This window comes from Anomaloglossus baeobatrachus, chromosome 2 (assembly GCF_048569485.1).
Source record: "Anomaloglossus baeobatrachus isolate aAnoBae1 chromosome 2, aAnoBae1.hap1, whole genome shotgun sequence".
NCBI classification, from domain to species: Eukaryota; Metazoa; Chordata; class Amphibia; order Anura; family Aromobatidae; genus Anomaloglossus; species Anomaloglossus baeobatrachus.
The window spans coordinates 100,680,992-100,695,991 of NC_134354.1; the positions used below are offsets into that span (position 1 = coordinate 100,680,992).

Here is a 15,000-nt window from a genome sequence, read left to right on the forward strand (position 1 = left end):
ACATCAGCAACCTGACCCCCGCTGTGAAGTTGCTGATCGCTACAAATCGTTCAGGACCATTCTTTGGTCCTTTGTTTCCCGCTGTGCAGCATGATCGCTAGAAAGTCTCAGTGTGTAAAGGGGCCTTTAGGCCTTGTGACATGCTGCGGTCTTTGATGCCTTTCTCCCCCCCCATCTCCCAATCTGAATACCTCTCCTGAAGCCAGCAAAGTCTATGAGATTTCTGAAGTGCCATTGCTTATTTTTTTTTCCCTTTGCAGATTTCGATGCAGAATAAAATCTGCAGCATGTCCATCATTGGTCTGGATTTCCAGGTTTTTTTTTGGCCCATTGACTTAAATGTTGTGATGGAAAAAAAAAAAAAAAACACATCAAATGTGTGTTCACAGTGAGTTTTTAGTGCGGTTTTGCCACTTTTTTTAACACAAAAAAAACATGGCTAAAACAGGAGGTGATCTTGAAATAGTGTTGATATATGGTGGGTGTGTTTTTCTGCCACACAGCGCAGATTTGATGCAGTAATTTTCTGCAGTGTGTGCACATAGCCTTATGCCAGTGTCACACAGTACGATATATCGGGCGATATGTCGTCCAGGTCACGTCGTTAGTGACGCACATCCGGCATCGTTAGACCTATCGTACCGTGTGACACCACTGAACGACTATTAAAGAGCAAAAATACTCCCCTTATCGGTGCTCGTTGACACGTCGTTCATTTTCAAAATGTTGTTCCTCCTTCTGTGGTCTGGTTGTTCATTGTTCCCGAGGCAGCACACATCGCTATGTGTGACACACCTCGGGAACGACGAACACAGCTTACCTGCGTCCCGCCGGCAATGCGGAAGGAAGGAAGTGGGCGGGTTGTTATGTCCCGCTTATCTCCGCCCCTACGCTTCCATTGGCCGGCCGCTGTGTGAAGTCGCTGTGACACCGAACGTCCCTCCCCCTTTAGGAAGAGGATGTTCACCGCCCACAGCGACGTCACTCAGCAGGTAAGTGCGTGTGACGGGGGGGGTTAACGACTTTGTGCGCTACGGGCAACTAATTGCTCCTGACACACAAATGATGGGGCGGGTAGGATCACTCGTGCGATTGCACGATAGATCGTACCGTGTGACGCCGGCATAACTCTGGGTAGTCTGAGGGAGTGGGGCAGGGAGAGGCCACCAGGGACCATTCCTTGTACTAACCATCTGAGAAGCATAGTCCCTGGTGGGCTTTTTACAGTATGTTTTCTTCAAAACATCACTCAAAGTGTCTCACAAAGTGCTTCCATACTCAGATTCGACTGCCCGGTGTTCAGGCCGTATAAATCAGGTAACAGACTCCCTTTAAATTGAGGAATCAATAACTTCTCTTGCATCAGCTGAAAAGTGAAAGTCTCCGTCTGTATCTCTTATAGTGGAGAAGACCATGTCTCATCCTCTGCAGGACTATTTCACATGCATTAATCCTTTTCACGACCTCTTATGTGCTGAATAATGGCCCCGTGATTGGACTTGTTCTGTTACATAACTCATGATCCAGACTGCAGACTGTAAAGGACATGCCAGGCCTCAGCAAGTGCCGTATATAGTTCAACCTCAGGTCTCGTCTGGTAGAATGAAAGTCAGCAGAAATACGAGGATATAAAAGACAAAAACATAAGATGACTAATTGTCTGCCATATATTATACCTGTACTTCCCCATGTATAAAGGCACAGAGCCAGGGGGAAATCACATGGTTGGCAAAGATGCAAAATTAGAGTATATAAGCCCCATCGGGGACATGGGCTGATGTGAGCAATTACAAAAAAAGTCTGACTATAAATCAGACTAAATAAAGATCAACAAATGGTTAGATTGTGCCAGTCTACAGCCACTGCCCCAACTTCTCCCAAAAGTTAGTACAAATTGAAAAAAAGACTGGAAGCCATTATATAAGCGGTTATCCACCATTAAGGGGCATTGATGTCTGTACCGAATATTTTAGGATGATGGGGCCTCACAACTCAACCTCAACAAATGGTGCCAGAGGAGTCTCCTTGATGAAAACCCATGAGCTCTTCAGTGCCGAGCACCCACATGTATGAGGGAGACGGGAGAGATGGCCGTCTGTGGTGGCCAACAGTTCTCATGTGTACGGCCAGTTTTACTATTAGGTATCAGACCAACCCTGCCCTGGAGGCTGGGAAAACACAGGACTCCGTGATCACATTACACAAGAGTTTCAGCCCAGAAGGACAACCATGAAATTGAGACCTCACAGAAAGGTATTCATCTAAATGTTCATTTTCACACTAGTAGAAAGGTTTTTATTCTTAATAAATAAAAAAGTGAACCTATAATTATAACCATAGTCTACTGGAGATCACATCCAGGAATTTCATGTAGAGTGGTGGAGATTAGAGGAATCATATTCTAACTTGTCACAAAATACCACCCGTCATAACGGCAGAAGACACTATACCTAGAAACTGACATCATGGAACAGGGGGACAATATTCTAAGAGATAGGCAGACCATGCGCCTTGAATTATTATTTTTTATATATTAAAAAGGGCTGTTCAAATTTTATACAGAAGTTTACAGTCATTCTATTTGACTGCAGACTTGTGAAGCCACACATCACAGGCAGCGAGGATTCTCCATGGCTGGAGGTAAGACGAGCAGCCATGTAACCTCAATATGCGATAAGCATACAGCCTGCCACATTCTGACCAGATGTATGCAGCTTCACTTACGGCACCCTTCACAAGTCCATGCAAAAAACAAAACGTTTTGCACAGTTCGTAGTCTAAGTAGGCATGTCGTTCCATGTGTGTGTGTTTTCCGTGTACTATCCGTGTGACATCTGGATAGCACACGGACAACACGAACTTATATACTTACCTGTCTCCCATGCGGCTGTCACACTTCCTTCCGGGTCTACAGTCAGTGCAATGAATGTTCAAGCATACTGAGTGGGCCCGGAAGTGTGACAGCAGCGCCGGAGACAGGCAAGTATAAAAATATATTTCTCAGTGATATGTGTTCTCTCCGGTATGTGTCACACAAATCATATCCATGTGCAGTCTGTGTGACATCCGTGCCGCCGTCAGAAAATGGACATGTCGCCCTGTGTAGCACACAGACATGCATGTCCGCCGCATGGACACACGATCTGTGTCAAAACACAGACATGTGTGCAAGCCTATTTATTTTTGTGGGTCTACGGGTGTCCAAGTCTCCGGTACGCGTGTAAGCGGACGTCACTTGTACCGGAGACACGGATGTGTGAAGGAGGCCTAATACAAGGGAATTGAGCAAGGCCACACACGTCTTGTCAGAACGCATACATATAGCATACCTGCGGTTACATGACCGTTCAGCTTTGCCTCGGTCACTGAGTGACTGCATACTTTCGTGATAAGCCTGAAACAACCTCTTACAGGTCTATAGAAATCCTTACTGATTAATAAACTTCATCCTGCAATCCACGGTAAGGTGTCTGACCAGCCATATGTATCTGACCTTACTATCTGGCCCCCAGTATTTCTATTTTAAAGTGAAGGCTACTTAAAAACCTTTGGAAACATCATGTTCACGTAGCAATGATGGCACCAAAGGTCCTGGAGTCTGGAGGAACTGAAGAGGACACAGGCTGGTGTAAAAAAATGTAGATTTTGTTCATGAAATTTTTTTAAAAAAAGAATAAAAATTATGATAGATAGATAGAGAGAACCCTGTCTTGAATTGGGGGGGAAAACACAGTATCAATAAAATGTTGTCAAAGCTAAATACCAGGAAATACCGTATCAAAAAGAGAAGCTTTAAAAAAAAAAAAAAAAAAAGGCATACCAATGAATGACATTCATTTGAATATATTTATATTGGTGACATGTTCAATACTTATTTCACTCACTCTATAGTTTGTTTGTATTAAGAACAGACGACATAAGCGCTTTAAGGCACACTGCGTTTTTTTTTGCTGCGGATTTGCCGAGTTTTTGCTGCAGAAAAGGTGTTGTATTTGTACATAACCTTTCTGCAGTCCTTCGCCCACAAAATCTATGGAAAAACAAAAATGCTGTGCGTACACTGCATTTTTTTTTCCTAAAGGTTTTGCTGCAGAATTTCTGCAGCAAAAAAGAAGTAGCATAAGGACGGTTTCACACATCCGGCTTTTCGCCGGTTTGCCGGATCCGGCGCTCTCCCATACAGTGACTACAGTACAGTGACAGCGCAACAAGCGCCGGTCACATGCTGTCATGTGACCGGCGCATGTGACCCGGAAGTTACAGCGCTGTCACTGTACTGTATTGTCTGTACGGGAGAGCGCCGGGTCCGGTAAACCGGCGAAAAGCCGGATGTGTGAAATCGGCCTTACACTTCTTTTCTGCAGTTACCTGCGATTTTTGCCAGATAAATGGTAAACTGCAGGGACCAACCCGCAGAAAAAACACATGCAGATTCCGGGTGCGTTTTTTACCGCGGTTTTTGCAGAGGATGCAGAATTTTCTAAAGAAAGATACATGTCCCAGTGCGCACAGACCCCAATAGTGACAGTGATTGAAATGGATATTGGTGACCTCTTTGACTCCTCTGATAGATTTATATAAAATGTCATTGCTAAAAATGAGGAATCTGTAGATCAAGCTAAAGTGTAGGTCACAGTTAAAATGGAGAGTTTAACAAAACCAAAAACAAACAATGAATGCAGACATGGTTTCTAAGAAAATATTTTTCTCATTTTTTTTTCCTGAAGTTAATTTGCTCCGGCATTGCACAATGAGACAAAACAAACGAGGAGGTGACCCTCATACTGTAAAGGCCATCAGCCGTAAGCGCCAACCAAGACAGACGAGGCAGGTTATGATTTTTTTCTATGAGGAAGTAACTGAATAAAGCTTAAAAACGTAAAAAGACTTCAGATGTTTAGCATAGAGTCATCCTAGCAATGCAAATACAATATATAACGTTGTGGAAGTTCAGGAAAATGCATATTGTAGAGGCCAATATCCAGCAAAAGATTAATAAAGGCTAGTGTAACGCTCGCCGGTGAAGAGGCGGTGAGCGGGAGTGGACCTACTGGACCACAGGGTGACCTGGGCTTGGCCTCACATGGGAGGGGCCAGACTAAGCGCCATGAGGCAAACGCCAAGTGCCACTCCCAGAGCAGTAGTTGAGAATGGAAGCACGGTCTGATAGAGCGCCAAGGAGGCCACAGTATTGGATTAATTTTTGTAGTATTTATTGTGATCAGCCACAACGCGTTTCGATATACACAAGATCTTCATCATGTAAATATACACCTGATGAAGATCTTGTGTATATCGAAACGCGTTGTGGCTGATAGATTAATTTTTGTAGTATTTATTGTTATCCAATACTGTGGCCTCCTTAGCGCTCTATCGGACCGTGCTTCCATTCTCTACTGCTGATCTTCCCCTCTATGGGTTCACGGCAAGAGCTGCTTGGTACGGAGTTCAGATTACCAGAGATGCCCGGTGATATGTCACGTGACCAGCTTTTCAGGAATTTGCTTCCCTGGATGGATATCGTGGGCTAACAGATTAGAAGATTACTGACAGCACACTCCCGTCTTATACCGTGGTTGTGCGAGGGCTGCACAACCACATCAGGTGAGCAGACTCTTTTTCTCCTCCTCACCGCTATCTCCCAGACCCTTCAAATGCACTCGCTTGTTTAAATTTTTTATTCACTCCCAGAGCAGTGACTGGGACTGTGGCAGCTGAGCAAAGCAGTGTGACAGCAGGACCGTGGTCAGGTAACAGGCAGGACGGCCTGGACGGGCAGGACAATCAGGGCAGAAGCAGGAACAGGTGCACAGGTACAGGCAGGAACAGGACTTCAGGCTGAAGTAATCAGGCACAGGACATCAGGAGGGACTCCGGTCATCAGAAAATAGGTTTGGGGCTACAGGCATCAGGTTCGGAATTCAGGTATGGAACATCAGGAGGGAGACCGGACATTGGGCACAGGTCATCAGGCAGGGACATGTGACATCAGGGTACTAGACATCAGGCAGGTGCATCCAGAACGGCTGAGACAGGCAAGATGACAGGAGCAGGCAGGTACAGACACCGGCTGGTACCAGGGCACAGAAAGTACAGGTCCAGAGGCACAGACAAGGCAGACAGAGCTGGTTACATGCAGAACTGGTGCTGGTTACAGGCAGACGGGAGCAGGCAGGCTGGACCAATGCAGAGAGAGTTTATTGGATTAAATCCTAAAGACTTGATTTGACCCCTCCCTACAGGGAAAGTGAGCCTTAAATACCTGGTGCATCGCAGTAATAGGTTGGGGACACCGTAGCAAGGTACGTACACTTCCTTCTAAAAGGGACAGGAAGAGTGTGCCGCCTAGGCTAGAGACCAGAAAAGCAAGGACTGCGGCTTAGGCGGGAGCTGGAGACCGACACACAAAGGCAACTGCGGGGGGGGGGGGGGGGTCGGATGAGATGGGGACAATGCAACACATGGGTAGCCAGGATGGTGAGAATGGCCGTAGAAGAGAGCAGAGGACCACACGACACGTGGATGGCCATGCAGGCTCGGTATTTCTGAAATATCATGCACATTTGCTTATTTTTTTGCTTGAAGAGTTGAAGCTTCAAATCTGTAGGATGTCAATTCTGTCAGTGCTTATCACCCATTCAAATGAATGGTGGGGGTGAGGGGGGTGGGGGTGGGGGTAATCATAAAAAAAACCCACAAGATTTTGAAGAGCACTGCTCCCCACAGAGAAGAGAGACAACATGGGGCCTGAGATCTTTGAGACGGCCAGGTCACATGGTACAGCGAGATCTTTCGGTTTCCTCAGTTGTCGAGACTGAAGAATCTGGAGGAATTTGGTCCTCCAATAAGGAGCATTTAAGTAAGAAATGTCTGAATTTTTTGTAAATGACAAAGATGACATTTTTAAACGATTACTAATGGATTATAGTGTTTTTTTTTTTTGTTTTTTTTTAATTCCTAGACAACCCGTTTAAGATAATTTTTGAGATCTACTACACATAGGCATTATTGTGTGACAGCTGAGGGCACCAGGATGACGGATTTACACCAACGCAGCTTCACTTTTGACCATGGAGCCATTCCTGGTAGGGATTCTGAGGGCACGTTCCTGCTCCTCATAAATCAATGACCTACTTTAAGAACAACTCAATGCCAGATCCTGGAAAACCCCTTTGATATGAAAGTCTGGAGGCCAATTTTAATGTGTTTATGTAGTAAATGAAGCGGTCCAGCCCTTCTGGAGAATTGGTGACTGCATGTGATGATGAACAGCAAATATATTTGCTACGTCTCAAGATTGACGTGCTAATACTTTGTCACCTGCATGTTCAGAGATTAGATTGTAAGGTGAGTGTATGGCGGTGCTCCTGTACTGGACAAAGAGCAATGATCTGCCTAATCCCGGCTATTCGCTGCACAGATCCACGCTCTTGTGGGACCGACTTCTTCTCATCCACACCCAACTGAGCAGCAGCGGAAAGTTATCATTACCAAGCAATTTGGGGATAACAGAGACATCCGGTTACATTTAGGACAATGGAAATGAAAAAGAAACATTTGTCTTTTGGCATTTACGGTAGTTTACTACTTTCTTTTATGTGGAGAATAGATTTTATGTACTGAGGAAAGGAACAGTAAACTCCCTATAAATCTCATTCACACAGGAGTGAGTCCGACAATCGTTAGGAGGAACTAATGAGGGGCAATCCACGGATCTCCGAACAATTATCTCCTACCACAAATTAATTAGATTTAAGAGCTTACTTCAGTCGCCTTACGTTCATTATACAGGATCTTCACAACAGTAAAAACGTTCAGTACAAATGAGGTTTTTGAACAAATTAATTAGATAAAACCGCTTTAAGCCCACAAAATATCATAAAAAAAGCAAAACTCATTGTCTTATGATCCATCTTACGCCTCTCCTTTATAGGTCAGCGATTCCGGTACGTATGTCTCAGTTTTTATACATGCCGGAATCACGGACATACGTAGACACATTAAATTCAATGGGTCTGCACACAGATCATGGATTTCTCATGGACTATGTGGAGCACACGCGTGTCTGTATGTTCTCCACGGAGGCAAGTCAGTTTTCTCCTGCAGCACTGATGTCACACGGACTACACAGTGGTGTGAACCATGTGACAAGTACCAGAGAAAACACGGGTCTTTAAAATAATGTGATTTTCTATACTCACCTGTCTCCAGCCCTGCTGTCTTGGACGCTGCAGTCTCCTGCTTCAGGGCATATTCACTGCACCTCAGACCCGGAAGCAAGTGTGACCGCTGTGCCAGAGACCTCAGCACTACAGACTGCAGCAGCGCTGGGGACAGGAGAGTGAAAAGTTCCTGCTCTCCGTGTGCTATCACGCAAAACACATGGAGAACACACGAGTGCCAAAATCACGGCACACAGAGGGTTATACGTATCTTCAACACAACCGTGAAAAACGTGTCTGTTTTCACTGACGTGTGATAGACGCCTTATGTGTAGGTCTTACGATGGCCATACACATTTGAGGATACTCAGAAAACCAGACACCTGAACAGGATGACCATCTATGTCGGAGGTAGAGTTTAGGACAAGGATCCACAGAAGTGGCTACTTAAGGACCAGAGCACGTGAAATTCCCATTACCAGCCATCATTCTTAGTATTGTTTTTGATTAGTAGACACTACTAAAATCAAAGAGGCACCAAGGATGTCAGCAGATGGTATGATGTCCACAATGCAGTGGACTACCGGCGAATCCGAGGAATCGGGGGTCCTATGGATCATTCTGCTCATGGGATGTTAGTTTGGAAGAGACTCCAGGGTGATCTGCTCCAACCCCTGCTCAGATGTCTGTCCAGTCTCTTTTGGAGACTTCCATTGTACTCAGCTCTGGTGTAGTGGTGACCCAATAATAAATTTCACCATGTCACATCCTTTTGTTTTCAAAGAAGATCACCCACAACCATCAAAGTCTACTGACCACTTCCTTCTGAGGACAGGCACACATTCGGCCAACACCTATCTGAGGTGATCGGCCACCATGAGACACTTATTCACCCAGTACAACACTGGCATTAAGATTCTTTTTACAAGTACACAGGTAGAATAAACTCCAGGCTTCAGAAATACTGCAGAAGATATCAGTAAGAAAATCACCTCTAATGTGATAATGGGGTAACTCTGATCTACCAAAAGGAAAAAACATTCTGAACACCCACCCTAAACATATATACCGTAATTAAACAAGTTGAAAAAAAGATGGATTATGAAAGAAAGCAGCTAGGTTTTCCTATTAAACACATTAAAGGGTTTGTACCAAGTTAGTAACTTATTGATCGCTGGGGTCCGACCACTAGAACCCATGCCCATCCTGAGCAGAGGGCTCCTAAGAGCAGTGTTCCAAAGGAGCGGAGGTCGAACATGTGCAACACTACTCTGTTTATTGTCTATGTCCCTGACAGAGCCCTGAGTGCTGTACTCTCCAGTAGTCCCACAGAGAATGAATGCAGCGGAGGTGAACTTCCTTTTAGGAAGGATCGCTGGGGGTCTCAACATACAATAAGTTAACCTCTACCCTTTAACGGGGCTTTCCAGTTTTGGAAAACTCCTGCCCCTCAACTGCAGCAGGTTTAAAAAAAGAACAAAAAAACAAAACAGAAAAAAAACAAAGAAAAACACCAGTGGCACTACTCATCCTCCCCAGGTTCAGCGCAAAGTCTCCACTGCATCTCCCAAATCATATTAACAGCGCTGCAGCCAGTCAGTGAGCTCAGTGGCCCTGCTCTAGATGACGACATCATGAGCTTACAGATTTTTGTCTGCAGCACAGACCGTATTGACAGCGCTGCCGCCAATCAATCAGTGAGCTTAGAGGCTCTTACATTGCATCTACTACGGCAGAGCCTCTGAGCTCACTGACTGGCTGCAGCGTTGTCAACCTGATGTAATCACCGCAACCAGTGAGCTTAGAGGCTCTTGATTGCATGTACTAGGGCAGGGCCAATAAGCTCACTGATTGGTTGCAGTGTTTACATCATGTGCTACAGCCAATAAACAGCAAAAGAAACAGATGAGACTCAGCGCTGGACCTGGTGAGGATGAGTAGAACACGTTTTCTTTGCATTTTTTTAAATAAACTGCAGCAGACGTCAGTTTTCCTGTAACCGGAAAACCCCTTCAAGAGGTGTAACAGCAGCTGGTGGCTGTACAAATGGAGAAATATTAGGCCTGGCCATTGACTAAATCGATGTTGGCTCGGTGTCAGCCATAAGAGGTCATCTTTTAAGACTTTTCTTATCTATTAATGCAGCTTCTGCAAAACATGCAGTGAAATCTACAACGTGCCCACAACACCTGACCACATCCTGCCTTCTCCTTCCAGTCTGCCCAGTTTGGACTGTTATAATGCAGCACTGGGTGAAGCGGTGATAATGGATAATCTGATGCACAGGAATGAATATGGTGATCCCTCATCAGAGGTGGGGATTCTGTGTCACACCTGAACTTTGGAGAAGGTAAAATAAACAGACGCTGTCACCTGGATAAAAATACAACCCAAGCAGCAGAAATCCGCGGTGAGGACCTGGAGCTCCACCGGAAAGGCTTATTGTGTAAGATGTCTTCTGGTCGGGCACAGAGAGTACTGATAACACAATCACGCCTCAACGCCGAGGACACTACTTATAAGTCAGATGAGACGGAAGTGTGAGCCAGACACCATAACCCACCCATAACACTGCAAGGAAAACGGAAGAGTCCTCCCCGACATAAACCTTTGACGAGGATTAGAATAATTACACTAAAACGAGATCCAGTAACAATTCACTAGTCTGGTAAAAACATCATTTGCAGTGGAAATCTTCCTGCTTTAATGTTTCAGGACTTCTGGTAAATGTTCTAGAGATGATCAGTTATCTGCTCATTAGTGCTAATAATTCCCCCTGTATAAGCAAGCTGCAGGATCAGGTCTTATAACTCGCACTGTCACTCCTGTTATTCCTCCTGGAAATGTATGACCTCATTGAAAAGTTTGCTTGCTGTAGGAATAAAGGGGGCTTTACACGCTGCGATCTCGCTAGCGAGCGTACCCGCCCCCAGAATTTGTGCGTCACGAGCAAATCGCTGCCCTTGTTGCACAACATCGCTTACACCTGTCACATGGACTTACCTTTCCTGCGCCGTCGCTGTGACCGGCGAACCGCCTCCTTTCTAAGGGGGGCGGGTCGTGCGGCGTCACAGCGACGTCACATGGCAGCCGTCCAATAGAAGCGGAGGGGTGGAGATGAGCGGGACGTAACATCCCGACCACCTCCTTCCTTCCTCATTGCCGGCGGCCGCAGGTACGAGGTTGTTCCTCGTTCCTGCAGTGTCACACATATTGATGTGTGCTGCCACAAAAACGACAAACCTCGCTACTGACTAGACAACGATTTTTGGTAAGTGAACGACGTGTCACATACCAACGATTTTTGTCTCTTTGGCAATTGTTTAAGGTCGCTCCTTGGAGTCACACGCTGCGAGGTCGCTAACGGCGCCGGATGTGCGTCACTAACGAAATGACCCCGACGATATATCGTTAGCAATGTCGCAGCGTGTAAAGCACCCTTGAAATATTCGTCCATTTCAAGAAGAAATAAAATAAAACTTTAGAAGTAAAGGCCAGTGATGAGCGAGCAGTAACATGCTCCGGGGCTCAGTACTCGCAACCAGGGCTGTGGAGTCGGTAAACCAAACCTTCGACTCAGACTCCTCAATTTCTCTTGCACCGATTCAGACTCCTACATATATTGCTTATAGTTAGGTGAAAAATTTACTGTAGTACATGAACATGTGTATGTGAACATCAGACATTTAATAATTTTTATGATACAATAATCAATATATTTGGATAGAACATAAAATATATTTATTGGATACAACTTTAGAACACAAAAAACTGTAATAAATTGTAAATATGCAATACACTATGCAATATACGGTAGATTACAAATATATCGTGTGTGTATATTATATATATATTATATATTTTTATATTTTTACATATTGTATTACATATTTACAATTTATTAGTTTTTTGTGTTCTAAAGTTGTATTCCAATAAATGTATTTTCTGTTTCATTTAAATATCTTGATTATTTTATCATAAGAATAATTAAATGTCTGATGTTCACATTGTACTACAATACATTTTTCACTTAAATATAAGCATTATACTAAATATTATTTAGTAATATATTCAGCACATTCTGCATTGCACTACTGTCCCCAATTTATTATATATTTTAGGAGCCGGAGTCGGTGCATTTTATACCGACTCAGACTCCACCAAAATGAGCTCTGACTCCGACTCAGACTCCACAGCCCTGCTCGTAACCAGCAGTTGGATGCTCAGATGGGCGTGACTAGAGTACCGAGTATAATGGAAAACGTGAGCATTTTTCTGGAAGATTTCCCGGGAAAATGCTTGAGTCCCCGATTGACTTCCATTGTAGTTAGGGTCGAGCTCATCCAAGCATCCAACTGCTTGTTACGAGTATCGAGCACTCAAGCATAGTAGTGCCCGCTCATTACTATTCGTTACAAGTACTGAGAACCCAAGCATGGTAGTGCCCGCTCATCATTAATCGTTACAAGTACCCGAGCATGGTAGTACTCGCTCATCACTAAAAGTTACAAGCACCCAAGCATGGTAGTACTCGCTCATCACTAATAGTTACAAGCACCCGAGCATGGTAGTACTCGCTCATCACTAAAAGTTACAAGCACCCAAGCATGGTAGTACTCGCTCATCACTAATAGTTACAAGCACCCGAGCATGGTAGTGCCCGCTTATCACTATTCGTTCTGAGTAGCCAGCACTCGAGAATGGTAGTGCTCACTCATCACACTAGCTACAATGTTGTTATTTTATGGGGATTACAAGAATCTGCTGAAATGGGAAGCGAATTGACAGGCCCCTATTTAAAAGGGTTGTCGACTACTGAACAATCTCCTATTAATGGTCACAGTGAATGAAAACGAAAACAAAAAATCACCCCTGTACTCCGTGCTGTGTCCAACATCTATTCTGCTGTGATCCAACTCCAGTAGCGGTACCACAAGAGCGCTGCAACTGATCAGAGGCCAATGATCAGCTGCAGGGTTTCCATTCTGTGCAATGGAAGAAACAGTGGCTGCACACTGGCAGGAAGCAACACCGAGGAGCGGGGCCAGTGTGGCAAAGGAAACTTAAAATTTGTATGATCTCCCTCCCTGGGCCAATTAATAAGCGATTGTACAGTAGTGGACAACCCAAACTTCATAAAGGCGTTTCGGCCAATGGTGGAGAGCCATTTAGATCTGTAGTGCACCACTTTGTTACAAACAACCCACAATAGTAACGGCAGTGTGAATAGGGTCCTAAAAAGGGTTTTACAATTTGGCCTATTACTGCATAGTCACAAAAAATAAGATAATAAATGGAGATGTGAGTAGGTATGTGCTCAACTGTGTTCATTCATTTCTATAGGAGATCTGGCGTTTTCATAACTCCCATAGAAGTGGAGCGGTGAGTGGTCCCCCACACGCTCGCCCGCCTCTCCTGTTGCAACCATTAAACATTTATGTCATAATAGTCCAAAGTGGAATAAACCCCTTTATACTAATGTTACCCGATCTCTGTTTCTCACCACAGGTTTGCAGTGTCAGACATGCTGCACTCTGTAGTCCTCTATAGCGGCTCTAATTGAGCACCAGACTCAAGAGCAGAAATCCCTTCTCTGCGGTACTGGGCCATGTAAGAGACCCCCGGGAGCACTGTGTGCGGCCACCGCACGGTCCGGCAGGGAGGCTGTCACATGTGCAGTTTCTACATTAGAGGTGCAGGTGATAAGTCCCCTTTAAGCCTGACATTAACGTTACGGTAAATAGAGGAAAACCTGTAATTATCCAATAACCGAGCGGCTAAGATTCAGGGCTGTGGAGTCGGTAAGCCAAACCTTCGACTCCGACTCCGACTCCTCAAATTCTCTGGCACCGGCTCCGGCTCCGACTCCGACTCCTCAAATTCTCTGGCACCGGCTCCGGCTCCGACTCCGACTCCTCAAATTCTCTGGCACCGGCTCCGGCTCCGACTCCGACTCCTCAAATTCTCTGGCACCGGCTCCGGCTCCGACTCCTCAAATTCTCTGGCTCCGACTCCGACTCCGACTCCGACTCCTACATATATTGCTTAGTTAGGTGAAAAATTTATTGTAGTACATGAATATGTGTATGTGAACATCAGACATTTAACAATTTTTATGATACGATAATCAAGATATTTGGATAGAACATAAAATATATTTATTGGAATACAACTTTAGAACACAAAAAACTGTAATAAATTGTAAATATGTAATACACTATGTAATATACAGTAGATTACATATATATCTTGTGTGTGTATATACACTGTGTATATATATATATATATATATATATATATATATATATATATATATATATATATATATATATATATATATTACATATTTACAATTTATTAGTTTTTTGTGTTCTAAAGTTGTATTCCAATAAATATTTTATGTTCTATCCAAATATCTTGATTATTGTATCATAAAAACAATTAAATGTCTGATGTTCACATTGTACTACAATAAATTTTTCACTTAAATATAAGCATTATACTAAATATTATTTAGTAAAATATTCAGCACATTCTGCATTGCACTCCTGTCCCCAATTTATTATATATTTTAGGAGTCGGAGTCGGTGCATTTTATACCGACTCCGACTCAGACTCCACCAAAATGAGCTCCGACTCCGACTCCACGACTCCGACTCCACAGCCCTGCTAAGATTACATCTGAAGGAGTTGATGGACGTTTCCCTAGATTTCCTAAAAGTCAGAGGTGTCGCAATTTCCTGCTACTTTTACCTCAAACAAGCAGAAAGTCTGAAGCAATGAGGCAAGCATCATTTATATGACTGACGGTCCATAGACGGTAGCCTCCGAGCAACAA

General features: G+C 44.2%; 1 protein-coding gene across 2 annotated transcripts in view; it reads right to left on the bottom strand.

The window, feature by feature from the left end:
• Positions 1-15,000, bottom strand: part of SSH2 (slingshot protein phosphatase 2) — a 303,023-nt gene that overhangs the window by 155,000 nt on the left and 133,023 nt on the right. The window lies entirely within an intron of this gene.